Source organism: Falco rusticolus, chromosome 3 (genome assembly GCF_015220075.1).
Source record: "Falco rusticolus isolate bFalRus1 chromosome 3, bFalRus1.pri, whole genome shotgun sequence".
In the NCBI taxonomy this organism is placed as follows: domain Eukaryota; kingdom Metazoa; phylum Chordata; class Aves; order Falconiformes; family Falconidae; genus Falco; species Falco rusticolus.
In genome coordinates, this window is record NC_051189.1 from 45,812,097 (window position 1) to 45,827,029 (window position 14,933).

Here is a 14,933-nt window from a genome sequence, read left to right on the forward strand (position 1 = left end):
GAGGTGACCCCTGCTCTGTTGTGCCACGAGAGCCCATTATCCCAGCTAACAATGCTGATACAGCTAGAGTCCTTTCATGCATATGTAGCATCAGAGATTTTTGTCCTCTGAGTGTATCAATATCCCTGGCTCCTCCATTTCAGAAGTCACCATGGCTCAGATAACAGGATTTTTATTTACAGAATATAAATGAAATTTGTCAAATGCTTACACATAATTATAACCTTGTTGGGTTTAATTTATTTCCTGTGTGTTGTTTCAGAGATTTCCAAGATACTGGGCTCGGTGTGGGGGTCCTGCATGTTCATAGGACACAGCACACTTGAGATCACACAGGCTTTTCTCATTAATGCCACTATGCATTCCCAGGACATGCCAACATATAATTCCTTCTCCAGCATAGCTGAAAAGCAGAAAGGCTTGGAGCACTTAACCAAATTCTCATGTAAGAAATGTGGGCTTTTTTTGCTTTCCCATATTTCCATTCCATTCTTCTGCAGCTATTTCACCTGCAGCATCCTTGCCTTTCTAGATCTCAAGCTGCCCTCCTGCCGCAGGTGGGTAGTATAACTGAATTACAAGCTCATTCTCTTTCAGCCCTTCTGACTTAAGTATTGTGGCTACCTATTTCCAGTTGGAAGTGTCTTTTTTCTCAGACTTTTATATTATTTAAGCCTCACATTACATTTTTTCCACATAATTCTCACCTCTAGTGCCTGTGAGGATGTTAAGTCTGCCTTCTCTCACTTGCTACATACCATCTTGCTTGAGATAGTATCTCAAGTTCCTCTGCCAAAATCCATTTTTCTTTTCATCTTGACAAATTTACACTCTCAGGCTCTGAGCCCCCATTTCCTTCGAAGTCCAGTGGCTCCAGTCAGAGCTGGAAACAAGAGAGATGCACCTTCTGCCTCTGGTGTTGCCTCCTTTCTCCAATCAATGGTAGCACCCAGAAAAATACCTTTGCGGCACATGAGCTTCCCAGAGCTACCTGGCTCTCCTCTAGGCTTCTGGTATCATCTTCTCATCTTGAAAAAATTGTTATTCACACTCTTTAGCCCCTTGCATTATAACTCTTTCCTCTCCATCTGTCTTCAGCATGAAGAGAAAATCTTCTGCACTTTCTTCGCCATTTAGTACACGAACACCTAGCCCTGTATATTCCTGTTGTATATCCCATTGCAAACACTGGGATAGATCTGGCCGTAGCTTGGGACAGGTCTTGCCACCAGTACAGCTTCTCCTGCCATGAGGAGTGGGGCAGATGCGGCTCAAGGGGTCGTTAATACTTCCTTCTGCTGGTGAACCTGTGGTAGTAAAGATCCATCTCTCTGCTCATGAGTGCCAGGTACACCTTTCTCTGCACTGCCTGTGCCAGTGGGAAGGGGGAAAGAACCAGGAGAGCATGTCCGATTTAATTTAAATTCTGTGCATATTCCCTATAATAATGAGATTGCAGGTACAGGCATACTAACCGTTATGTTATATCAAAATTATATTTCCATATTTCCCCAGATGAAACATCATTCAGATTCCTTTTCTTTTTTTTCCCCCAGAAAGGTCTGGAGGAGAATCATTTTTATAATCTACTTTCAATTACTACAATTGCACAACCATAAAAACCCCACTAAGATAAAAAAACTCTGGAAACTACTATAGAGCCTCAGAAATGAACTCTTAAATTGCTGTGTTACATTCATTACCTAGCTCAGTAGGCTCTCAGTGGTTTATTATCATTTTAAACTCAATAAGGAGTGCATCCCTCAAAGGGCAGAAAAATCTTCACACCATTATTTTATTGTTTATTGAGTTAATGTAAAATCATTTCATAATGAATACACTTCCAGTTTTCAGAACTTTTCTGTTTTTAAAGCAATTTTGTGGGAAAGTAAATGATGGTGAAACTGAAAATTTCTATTCCTCAACAGTTTAGTTGTTTTCTTCCCTAGTGAGATACTGACCTGTAAAAATGCTACAGTCACAAGCACATTTAATTTAGTGTTCCTATCAGCATTTCTGTAAACTCTGTTTTTAAGTGATTATTGGAAAATAATGTTTGGTTTGCTGAATATTTTATTCACTAAAAAACAGTTTAAATTGTCCCTCCACAATTAGATGTTTTTATTTTAATAGAGTATTTCATTGAATCTGAAATGAAAATTTATTTCACTGAGGAATAAAGAGCTCATTTTGGTTTTATTTAAATTGATTTTTCCCACCCCAAGCTCAGTTCAGTTCTGTACTGGTAAATCAATCCTTTACAGTTTTACTTATAAGTGATACTCCAGTATTGTTAAAAAAAAAACTTGTGAAGGGCACAGTGGTCACATTTTCACACCAATATTATAGACGCAATTCAGGGACCCTAACGTACACAGTACATTTTCATGTATTTGGCATAGATATAAACAAAATACCAAACAAAATACAAATACCAAAACACCTCAGTGATGATCCTGCTGATTAGAGTACAGAACAATTTAGAGTCTGGTAACTGCACTGCAAAATTTCCTACCAAGTTTCTGTATCAAATTAATTTGATACCAGCTGAGATCACTGTTTTGTGAGAAGCATTACCCAATCTGTGGCCAATGGTTTGGTCTGGCAGTGGAGGACACACGTGCATAGATGTGGAGGTTTCACATTTTGGGCTGGTTCAGCAGAGGAGTCTTGGACTGACTGTATGGATGGAGCCGTCTCCTCTTCCACAGGTAGGACCTCCAGCTTTCCACCAGGACTCACCTTGACTTGGGAGGAGGGGCACAACAGACAGACAACGATTCCACCAAAAGAAATTCACTGTAGAAAAAAATTCAGTAGATAATATTCTATAAGCACATTAAAAATTGTGTGGGTTGACAGCTAAAAAATCTCCTTTGAAAAAAGGACTAGCAAGGACAAATGCCCAAATAATATACTTACTCTGCTTTTGTCCACAACCAGTGCTGTGAAAATGGCAATTCCTGTCTTCAGGGAAATCTCCACTTCTCAGTCAGAAGCTTTTAAACCTTAGACATTCACTACAGTGCAAATGATTGTAGTCTGGTCTTTGCTAGGAAAACTAGTGAAAACCATCACCCCAAAGCCTATGTTCTGCAAGCCTGTGTGCTTATGTGTATGCGATTTTGTGGTCACCTACGTGATGCTGGCAGTATGGATGTAGGGATGAGTCCCTTGCTCCCACGTGCAGGAATGCTGATGAGGACAGACCTGCAAAATAATCATGATCATTTCACAGTTATCCTGTGCTGTGTGCTGTGTTTTACCCACTCGTTGTATTGCTTAAGTCTGCAGCCAATTTTGATACTGTATGAACAGAGTGACTGCCAGTGTGGGTCTAGAGCCTCACTGCAGCCCTGTGGTGCTGCTGTAGTAGTAACAAATGGCATTGAGATGCTAAGAGCTATACACTATGCATTTGGAGGTGTATAGTATAGAGGTTCAAAGGGAGAGTGCAGAACCCACCTTGGACGTGGTTCTCCAAAGGCAAATACACAATAATAGGGAAAAAACTGTTCAGTCAATCAGCACAAATGTGGATTGGCAAAAACTTACAGTACTGGCTACCTGTGAGTAGCTTTGAAAGGATACAGGACCATCAGATGCCTTGGCTATACATTGAAAGGTTTGCAATTAAAAAAAACAAAACAAAACAAAACAAAACAGCAAACCTCCTTTGTACTGGAAGTTTGCTTTTTTTGGTCTGTAAAGGAGACTGAGAGTATGTAAGGGGCAGGGAAAGAAGCAGCTGAGTGCTTTTAAAGCAAAAAAGAAGAAATAGTGAGGAAAGCTGCAGAGAAGCATAAGAGCTGCACTCTTCCCTCTGCAGGATAGAAGTGTAAGGAGGAAATACACAGTGAAGGATGATTACCCCAGAACAGCTGATTTTACAAAGTGCATTGCTAAGGACTCTCTATGTCATGCTAATGCTCGGACAACATCAGCCATTACAATTTCTTATTTAACAAATTTAATGATGGGGGAACCTCACCCTTCTGCCTTTTTATCCCCAAGCAGGATAAACCACTGGCTTAATATCACACCCCAGGCATCCTCTTCTGGCCCAGGAAGAGGGCACTAAAGTAATGTCTTGAGCCATACGTTCACTGCTTTGTTCACCTTATGCTAGGTGGTTTTCCCCACGGTTCCCTGTAGGGGAAGGGCTCAGAAGGGTGGTCTGCCTGCCTGCGAGCCTCACCAGGCTGGGTTCTCCTGGCGTGGGCTCTAAAGCTCTGTCCAGTCTAGCTTGGAAATGTGAAACGTAGTTCAACATAAAGGAACTGGATGAAGTTGCATCCTAGGATGGGCTGTCATCCAATGGCAAGTGTGTTAACCTCATGGGAGTTTCTTAGCCGGGCCTCACCCTGACGGTGCTGCTGGAGGTGAGCCACCACCCCTGCAGCAATGAGCCCGGCAGCAGGAGCAGTGAAATCTCCCCACCTTGTGCCAGGAGGCAGTTCCCTCGGTTGTGGGAAGCAAGGCTAAAATCTTTAAAAAGGTTTCCTGCTGTGGAAAGAATTTTGGGTCTCAGGGCTCAAAGCTGGAGGAGACGTGCTTGGTGATCCCCTCAGGCCGGGAGGGTACATACCGGAGGGGAGAGGCAGGAGGTCTTCTTGGGTGCACCTGAGTTTCCTGCATGAGGAGGGTTTGTTTGCTTTGTATTTCTTTGTAGAGAACGGATGTAAACAGAGGAGAATGTGATGAGTAATTGCAGGTGTGTTTTAGTTTCATCTGTTTGCTATCTTAGCTGCACCAAAAAAAGATGCTAAAATAAACCTTTTCCTTAAGGGAAGATTTACAAGGTGGGGTGCCTGCAGTCTTCCTGGCTTGCTGCAGACATCTTGGTCTTACCCCAGCTCTTGGACTTCTCCTTGTAATGCAATCATCAGAGAGGATATAAAGCTATCAGTGATTGGTAGTAAGGAAAGTCATTCAGATCCAGATACCTGAGGAGGTCTGGGAACGTTTCTGCTTTACCCCTTATTATTCCATCAGGCTATTCTTTACCATCAACAGCTTCATTCTCAACTGCTGAGAAGTGTATTTTGCAGACCACAGGTTCAATATCACCAGACAGTGGGGAAGCTGAATGGTTTTAGGGTGTCTACAAATCATATAAGGCAAATACCACGTTTTCTTTCAAACCAAAAATGTCAAATGCAAAAGGTCAGATCAGCCCCAGCAAAATCAATATTATTGTGATCTGCGTATGCATATAGGATGGACCACGTATATTCTTCAGATCTTAGCAGTGAAACCGAGAAGTGAAAAGTGAAGAAAGACAGAGAAGGGGCCCCTGGGGTGCCATGATACTGTTTCAGTGACCTCTTAGAAGGAGACGTAATGGTGCAGCCTATCCAGGGGACAGCTATAACTGGTTACACTTCTTCAGACTGAGTATACCTAGTTTTTCTGCACAGGTGCAATTTCTTCCTTCAACACTAAAAGTTATCAAGGTGGATTGCTTCAGCAATCATAGATTTTAAAATGTCAGAGAGCTCAAATGCCCTGTGGAATGCAATCAAATTTCCGTGGACCAGGTGCATAACTGAATAAAGAAGATAATGTAATAATTAGAATAATCTTGTGATTAAAATCACAAGATGCTAGCAGGTAAGAGATGAGAGTGTGTTGGGATGTGATGTCAAAGAACACCTGCTTACTGGCCATGGAAAGTCTTACGCTCCTGGATGGAGCCTCTGACTGTTCACAGATTAAAGTTATAAAAGAAAAGAGGGAAAAAGTGAGATGAGCAGGTGCTCTGATGCAAGATGGAAAAGAGAGGAACTGTGTATAGACAGACTTGGCTGTTTTCACATAAATTTGTCCCTGGAAGGAAGAAATGTGTAGCGGATGGCTAGTGTTATGTCTTAATATATTTACCCTGGTGAAAAGTTCAGTGGGTCTTCCAAATGTTCAAGCTGGTAAGACAATAAATTACTGTGATATGCTAAGAGTTTTGCAGGGTTGTCAAACGAGGAGCAGCAAGCCTAGCTGATATTTACAGGCAAGTGTCTTAGGAGTGAGCTGTCTCAGCATAGATAGTGAGAGTATCACGGTCTCCCCTACTCACATGGGATTTGGTACCTTGTTATCCCCTCCACAAAGGACAATAGAAGCACAATCTCCCAGAAACAGCAGGCTTTACAGGGTGACTTACAAGGGGAGAGGACATCCAGCTACCCTGTGGTACTCCTGCCCTTGGACCGCTAAGCATTACAGCTTAAGAAAAGCTCTTTTACCTTTGTTCAGGACCTGTGTGTTTATGCAGGCTGTGTGTTCAGAATCGAGGTGCAATACAGAGTGCAATGAACAGTTTTTCAAGGCTCAGTGATAATGCTGAAGGCCAATCTTTTCCCCCTCTGGTGGTATCACCGATTCCACTTCCTTCCTGTATTTCTTCACCCGTCACTCTCCCTCATCATGGAGGTTGCACCTTGGTGTGTCTGGCAAATTAAACTTAAAGGCTTTTTTCAGGCGTTAATGAGGTGAGCTGCTTTTCCAGCTATGAACACTCGGTGCGTTTCTATATAAGACCCTTGAACATCTTCAGCACTTTTACTAAGCTGCACAGTGTTATTGATTTCTCCAGCTTCTGCTGTGCAGGGTTTGTGGTAAAAAGCAATGACTCAGCTGGTGTGCTCAGTGGAGCCGTTTTACATGCTCAGACTGTGCTGCTGTTGCTGCTGAGTGGTTAAAAAAATCCCGAAAGGCAAGCCTTTCAATTTGTTTGAAATAACGTGTGGGCAGCAGCAAGGTTTTCTGGCAATTTCGCAGAGATTATTGCAAATACTCTTAATGGCAGGCCAGATTCTGGGGGATAACCCTTAAAGGGGAGACAGAGAGCAGGGCTTCAACTTCCTTCTTGGTCAGAACATGGAGCACTGAAGGTAAGAACAATCCTACCCCACAAGCTGGGGCGTTTGGAAGAGGGGATGCCTGGGAATGCTGGCTGAAGGAGTGTCGTGACTAGCAGGGCAGAATTGTGCTGGTGATCACAGCTCTCTACCTGCAACCCTTTGCTGCCTGCCTGCTGGTGGCAGTGATTCACTGAGCCTGACCACTGTTCTTAACGCTGTCCCGCAGGAAACCTGCAGATGTGAAATGCTTGCCATCACAAGCCAGAACAAAGCTCAGACCTCTCTGAAGCTGTTGGAGAGGAAATTCAGTAAGTGTGCAATCTGAGCAAGGGGAAGGAAAAAAATATGGCTGTCCTGGCAGGAGAGGTGGGGATTGTTTATAATTTTATGAAAGATAAATAAGCTGTTCCTGCCTGTGATCCTGCTTATCTGTAGAGCAAGACGCATAGAAGCTTTCAGATCACCACAGATTCATCAAAGTGTAGGTCATAAGGCACCATTTGAAGGTCTCTATTTCAACCTCCTGCTAAAATCATGCTTATCATCAACACTTCATGAAGTTACTCATGGCTTTGTCCAATATTTTTAAATATCAAACCTCCCCCCCAAGGGATGGAGATTCTACAACCTCACTGGACAACGTATTTTGGGGCTGCACTATCACCTCAGTAAAGATGTCTTTTCTAATGTCCATCCCAAACCTCTCAAGCCAGAATTTGTGGCCATTTCCCCTTGTCATATGGTCTGCCACTACCAAGAATTTGAGTCTATCATCTTTGCAACTGTCTTCTGAGTAGTCGTAGGCTGCTGTTAGATCCCCCCCAGCCTCCTCCTCCTCAGACTAAACAAGTCCAACCTTTCCTTACAGGACACCTCCTAAACATCTTCCAGGCCTCTGACTCTCCTGATAACCCTCCATTGGATTGCCTCCAGTTTCTCAATGAACAAACAACTTGGAAAGCCTGAGAGTCCCACCAGTGGAGCAAGATCAGGACTTCTGAGTGTCTCTGGATATGGAACTGAAGCACTCAGGGTATGCAGGCTCCCCACCACAACACTAGGAGACTGCACCGTGAGACCACAACTCTTATCTCCAAACGCTTATCTGGGATTCAGGGGTCTGTAGCAGGTAGCGAGATGTACCAACAGGCACTTAGGTCTATGTTGCACATAGGAAACAACCTGGGTGCATTGAAACGAAACTGTTTTTTTCACCAAGCTTTTACATTTTGGCACCTTGATGTTCTTCTGTCCCAGTAAAACTTCTGAGATCATATGGGTTACTTCAGGGCAAGGGTGCTGGCTGGTGAAAGCACTACTTTTGAAGCGCTTAACCCATGTATGCACTCTGAATTGCTCAATAGCACTGCCTTGCACAGCAGAAATGGAAAAAAAACAGAGAACAGACTGACCTGAATTCAAAAAGCCTGACAACAAGCTCAGTTGTTGAAAGACTGCAACACAGAAAGCTCACAGCAGGATCTCTGAAGCAAGGAGACCTAGGATTTTGGAAAGAAGCATGGACATACTGACTCGTTGTCCGCAGGAATCGCTCAAGTATTGCTAGGTCCATTATATGTCAGTGAGACCTCAAACTGCCAATGTATGAAAAACATTTTCAATGTGTATTTAACAGTTTTGTAATGGCAAGAAAACATTCTCACCCCTCTGAATCCTAAGAGAGTTGCTGTGGGGAAACAGCAGAGCTGCTCTCTTTCAAGGTTTGTGCTCTCCCTGCATACAATGACCTTGGCAAAGGTACAGAAGAAACCTTTTATCATAGAAATGGGTTGTTTTTCATTTATTTCAAGTTTAGGCATAAATACACTTTCTCTCATCAGATACACAGATTTTGAAATTCCACTTTTTTCCTCCCTCTTCAATAAGAGGATTTTCAAGTGCAGAGAAAAACCACATACTCCAGCTGTTTGGTTTCTGCTGCCCTCCTACAGCATCCCAAGATAGTAGATAAAAAGCTGTTGTTTTGAATCCTCTTTTCTGAGTCCAGTACTCAAATTGCAATTAAAGTTAGTATCTACATTGGCAATTTTAGCTTTCTGGTAATTGAAACCAATTCTTCTTAGCCACACGTGTAAAGATGCAGTATTCCTTCATCTGAGAATGCACAGGAATGGTATTGAAACACAGATGATGGGAATTTGGAGAATTCCCAACTTAAACAGAAGATTTGCTATGCTGGATCAAACAGGTTTCCTATCCCACCCCTCTGCCCTCTCCAATCAGGACTGCTGCATTTGGTAATGACTGTGGTTCATGTGTCTGAGGGAAATGACAAAACGTATCTGTAACTGATGTTCCATGCCAGCAGTGCAACACTGTAGGTGGAGAGAAGGCAATTTCCTTCTGACCTTGGAAAAGAACAGCTTAAGCATTGAAGTTGCTGTTACGCAGACCAACAGGCGCTGTAGTCAGTTTTAAAAATGCATCCCTTCTTATGGAAAAAAGAAGCTAATACGGCAGTTGAAGGTTGTAGTACTGTCAAGAAACATCAGGCAGTGCTATTATAGATAATCAACCAGATTTTATTTAATTAAATGTCTGGACATTTACATCTTGTAGAAGCTTGTGTTATAAAATGCAGATCTCTTTCAGAGTTGCTTAACTTTTTATTCTAGCCCAATGCCTCCACACATTTCTGACTAGAATTATTCCTTCTTGCTGGAAAGCTGCCTGTGGGGTGTACCATTGAGAGCATAACGAGAGCCACCTCTGGGTACAATGAGTCCTTTCCCTAGTAACTTCCACCCGGGAGTAACTCTAAAAGTCCTTGCAGGATTAGCCTGCAGTTACCCAGAAAGAGATAGAGCTGGTCATGTTTTCAAAGGAGCGATCATGTATCTTGCTCATACCACAATATTCATGAAAGCAAGCAGATTACAAAACCCCACTTAATCTTGTACAGGCTGTTATGGTGAATGGCCATATAAATGTATTTTAGATAACCGCATTCATTCAGTCCCTTAACCCCACCACTTTTCTTTTTAGTCAAGCATTACAGTTACAAAGTTCGTGATAGAAACATCTGATGAAGCCTTTAGGTTAGAAATTAGGTGGCTTTGCCAAGTTGCTTGGTCTGTGTATTCATTGCCCTGAAAACGACTTAATTCCTTTTAGATAATCCTGGCGGTATAATTACTGCACTGTATCATATGAGCAAGTTCATCAGTTGTGAAACAAAACATTGACATTATCCCTTTTATCAGTTTTCACTGGTCACCTGCATGCCCATCTCTTTACAGGCAGTGACAGCAGCAGCCACTCTAAGAAGGTTTGTTCACAGAAACACATGACTGATGCCAAATATTTGCCCACTTCCAAAAGATTTTTTTATTTACCTTTTTGTTACACAGTGTTAATGTGATTTTCATTAGCCCCTCTTGAAGGGCTAATCAGTACAAGCTACCTGTGCACACATCACACTGAGGGACTTATCGGTAGATTATTGACATGAAAGATGTACCAGAGCTACCATTACAGCAACACATATTTACAGGGAAGATGTGGTATAATACACAAGTCAAAGCCTTTCCAATTATTGTATGGCTCTTCTGGCTCACTTTACTTGCTGGTTTTGCTTCAGAAGAGGTTGCTCTTCCTTGCAGGTGGCATAGCACATGAAGTCAGAATGAAGACAGCCATATTTCCCATACAGCTAAACATCCATCTCCAGCCGTTTAGTGGTGCAGTAGTTCCTGTGAGTGTAGACCACTGTTTTTGTTCAGGTTCTGGCTCTCCCTTTTACTGTGCCCCAGCTATTGCCATGCGTAGGAGAAGGAAAGCAGGTTCTGGTGCCAGCAGCTTCCTCCACTGGTCTGTCCCTGGACAGGCTCCTGGGTCATCACACACACCACCACAACAGCTGAGCTGGCCGGGGTCCAGTCATGTCTGTTCCTCATTCTTTCTTCATGTCTGGCATCCTCTCAAAAGAGTTTCTGGCAGGCAATGAGCACCGAGGGTCAAAATTCATCACAAAGATGGTTTGCAGAGAGCAGCCTGGCAATCTGCATCTTCCCAAGCAACCCAACTGCTGACCAGAAATGCAGGCGTTTGAGGCAGACCTGGCTTTAGCCGTTCTCCATCTTTTGTATCTGGTATTTCCTTTTCTTTCCTAAAATGCTGTCCCTCCTCCCATGTGGTGTGGGAGAGAGCCATAGCAGTCCGTGCCATGCAAGGATGTGGGCAGAGGCAGCACAGCTTGGGAGAGACATCCCTGCTCATCTGGGCACGCTGCTTCCTGAGGCTGTCAGCAGAGCAGAGAGCTGCGGGCACTGGGTCTTGAGGCCATCTATAAAAAGAGAGAAGACTGTCAATTGTAAAGATTGCTGGCCTTAACGAGAGGAACAGAACTCTCGGCTTCCACTGACTTTCCCTGGGAAAGTAGTTCACAGACACTTGTGCATTTATTGTTTCCTCTCTTGATTGGACCATAAAATAGAATAAATACAACATAGACAGATAGAGAAACAGGTATATCTTTTTTTCTGGCAGGCTTTCACTTTACAAGCCATATACTGGGTTAAGGCAGCTGCTAATAAATTTCCACATAAAATTCAATTGTAGCCCTATGATAAGAATTGATCTTTTAAAATCTTGTCTTCTGCAAAGGCATCTTTTTCTGAGGAAAAGATTCCATAATGTCTTTAAGCCAGCCAGAGGCAGACAACAAGAAGGCAAGGGGAAGGCTTTCCTCCTGAGTTCTACTTAAACCTTGCAGTGTAAGACCTCTTCTTCTGAGCTTGCAGAGGCACACCATGGTTCACCTCTGTTTAAAACCCCAACACAATGTCTACCCAATGAAAATCTCGTAGGCATTATACAGATAGGGATGGGACTCTGCTAAATCTTCTAAGCACTGATGCAGTTCTGTCATCCTCTGAACACTTCAGCAAATTAATACTACCCTAGCCTCTTATAGTGAAACGTGATTCTCCCCATTTCAGATGTAAAGCACAGCAACAATAAATGGCTTTACAGGCATAAAATAATGTCTGCCACACACCTAGACTTTGAACCCAAACGGATGGTGTCCCAGGTGAAAGTGTCTCCCCAGGCCAACAGACTGGCTGAGTGACAGAGCACCCAGGACCTGCATCCTGCTCCCGCTGCTAGGTGCCTTGCGTTAAGTACGGTACATCAGCCAGGGCTGCTCACAGGGATGGCACGGATTGCTGCAAGTGAAAATTGTCCTCTTCTGGGGCTGGAGTAATACCTATTATTTGCTACACTAGAGTTGTTCAAGAGTAAAGGACTCGGAGGTTAAACCCATTAAAAACACGGGAAAAGTACAGGACCAGGGAAGCACCATTTGCATTCATACTAAATATCATCAAGGAGTCTTAAATTCTTAGGGTTTATACATGATGAAGAAACTTTGCAGATCTTGCTCCCCCCTGCCCCTTAGCGGAAGCACAATTTAAAAATATAATTGAGAGATTAAAAAGACATCACCTTGCATTTTTTATATATCTGTGTCAGGTGCCAACTAAGTTAAGCTTTCTCTTAACAAAGATCCTGTTTCCTCCAGCTGATCAGAGGCTTTCTGTGCCCACATCTGACTGGCAGAGTAATGCTATTTCTTAAGGACTGAAACTTTTCACAGCAGGGTGCTGGGTTTTGTGCAAAGTCATTCAAGCAGGTCCACAGCTCTGCCATGGCACTTCTGCTTTTGAGGGGTTTCTGCTCGATAGCCTGGCCTCATTTTACCGCAACCCCGTAGGCTTGGTACCCGTGCTCAAGGCTGACCTCTCTGGGTTTAAGCTGGAAGCCATGCTGGTTTCAGCTGGTGTTGATGGGGTGTATGTGTGTGTGTGTGTCCATAGCCACTTGAATATTGCTTTTCCAGGAATAAGACACTATCTTCTGCGTCTGCCTCTCTCAAATAGCCTTTTGAGAAAGACAGGCTCATCTGCCCTGAGCTACTGCTGCTGCATTTCAGCTGCCGCATTGTGCGAGCTGCGGTGACCTGGACGTACCTAATTCCTGGGCTCAGCCAGCAGGTTTTCTCTGTGTGCTTCCTCTAGCTCTTTTCCTTCCCAAGACACCTTAGAAGTTTAGACAGAGACAGGTTATGAACAAGAACTGGGTGAGGGAATTGGAAGAGGACAGAGCTGCACTGGCATTGCCTCGTGGCAGGGCTTGTCAGGGGGAGCAAGGCAGAGCACTGCGGTCTCTCAGTCCATCTTCTGCCCTGCTGCCTTTACAGCAGATTTGGGAAGCTTCCTGGAGAAGGTCAGAAGGTTTCTATAGGAGAAAGAAATTAAAATATTCAGAAATTTTGCTTCGGTTAGATGTAGTTGCTTTCTCTTTCTCTCCCTCTTTTCTTAAAGGAATCTGTTGCCTAAACATTGCTGTGCTTTTGTCTTCAGTTCTATTCTGCTCTTACTTGAAGGCAGAAATTTCGCTCAAGAGATTTATGGCAATAGAAAATAGAAGACAAAAGTTTCATTGATGATTTCAGACAACAAAGGAAAAACTGAAAAAGAAGGTAATTAAAGTAAAATCCTGAAAGCTCTTCATTCTACAAGGTTAAAAAAGTGTCTCTAAATCCCAGTTTAATTTTTCTTGTCATGTTGACTATCCAGCTCCAATGAATAGACAAAATGTTCCAGTGTATCCCCCTTTATGTATGTATTTTTAATTCTTTTTCCTGCACTTACATTACAAAAGGTTGAGAAGCTGCAAGTGGGTTTGGGCACAAAGGAAGGGTCTTTGCTCTGGAGTCTGATGCCTATTAGGTTTAAACCTGTTTGAAATGATGAATTGCAATCTATTGTAGTTAAATATAAATCATTAATTAATGAAGTATTATTAACAAAGCAAACCAAGAACGGTTTGTAAATTTTATATTTCCTTTTACAGAAATTTCCCTGCAATGAGGAAACTGTCTTCTAGCCCTTAAAGACTGCCAATCATGAAAGGCATTTTTGAGTTTCAGATGTGAGAATCACATTCATTTATGCAATGTAATATTATATTATTTGAAGTTTAGAATTATTGTATGAAAATTTTATGCAAGAATTCTACTAGTAAAACCCATATTTCTCTCACTGCAGATATTTTTCTACACTTCAGTTCCAGCACAAATATGCACATGAGCAGTATCACTGAATTACTGGAATGCATAGAGTATACATCACTTGATAATCTTGGTCTGACAAACTACACCAGAGATTATCATCTTGAGCACTCTGGCATTAAGAAGATTCTTTCTTACAGTGAAATTTCCACCCAGGAGGGAGTAGTTGAATTTATTAAATGTTGCTCAGATTTTAATTCTTAGGAGTCAATTGATTCTTTCCCACATGGCACTTTGAAGGGCAGCTGGTGAAAATTACTTTGGGGCAGAAGGTACTTGCCTCTGGGAGACCTTAACAAACCTAAAGGCTTCTTCAGTTTGGAGAAGCATGACATTGCCCAAGATAGTTATAGTAACAGATGATTACACCAAGGCAAAACAATGTTTTTTTGCTTGCACGCTATTGTGCACTGCCTATTCCCTTCTTTACAATCCCCTCATTGCATAGAATCTGCTCGTTATAACCTGTCACTGAGCTACAGAATGTGCCTGCCAGGATCCAGCGCCCAAGGGTACAAACCCAGGTACAATTGCTTTTTCCTCTTGCACTCATACAAAGGCAGCTAGTTGCCCAGTGCTCCAAAGCAAATGCAATAATCCCTTAAAACTCAGTAACTGCTGGGCTTTAGAAAGGAAGAATTTGTGAAGGAAAAGTGTTTTCTTCTAGGCTCTGAGGGGAGGGAGAACGAACAATGGCTTTGCTGCACAACGACGATTTGCCTCGCAGCAGCATCCAAATGCCAGTATTTCGTCAGCAATGCAAATATTTTCTGCACCTCGTGTCTAGCCAGAGATTAATTGTTAAAGTACATCTTTGTATTAGGACACAGGAGAGCATACCCTGCAAAAGTACGTAGACACAGTAGCCTCCACCTTGCTTAGGGAGCAGCATCAGCAGTAGTCTACTAAGCTGTATGCAGAATTATGTCATTTACTCCCTCCTAAGGAGGGTTTTTACAAGCTTTCCTCTTTATGTT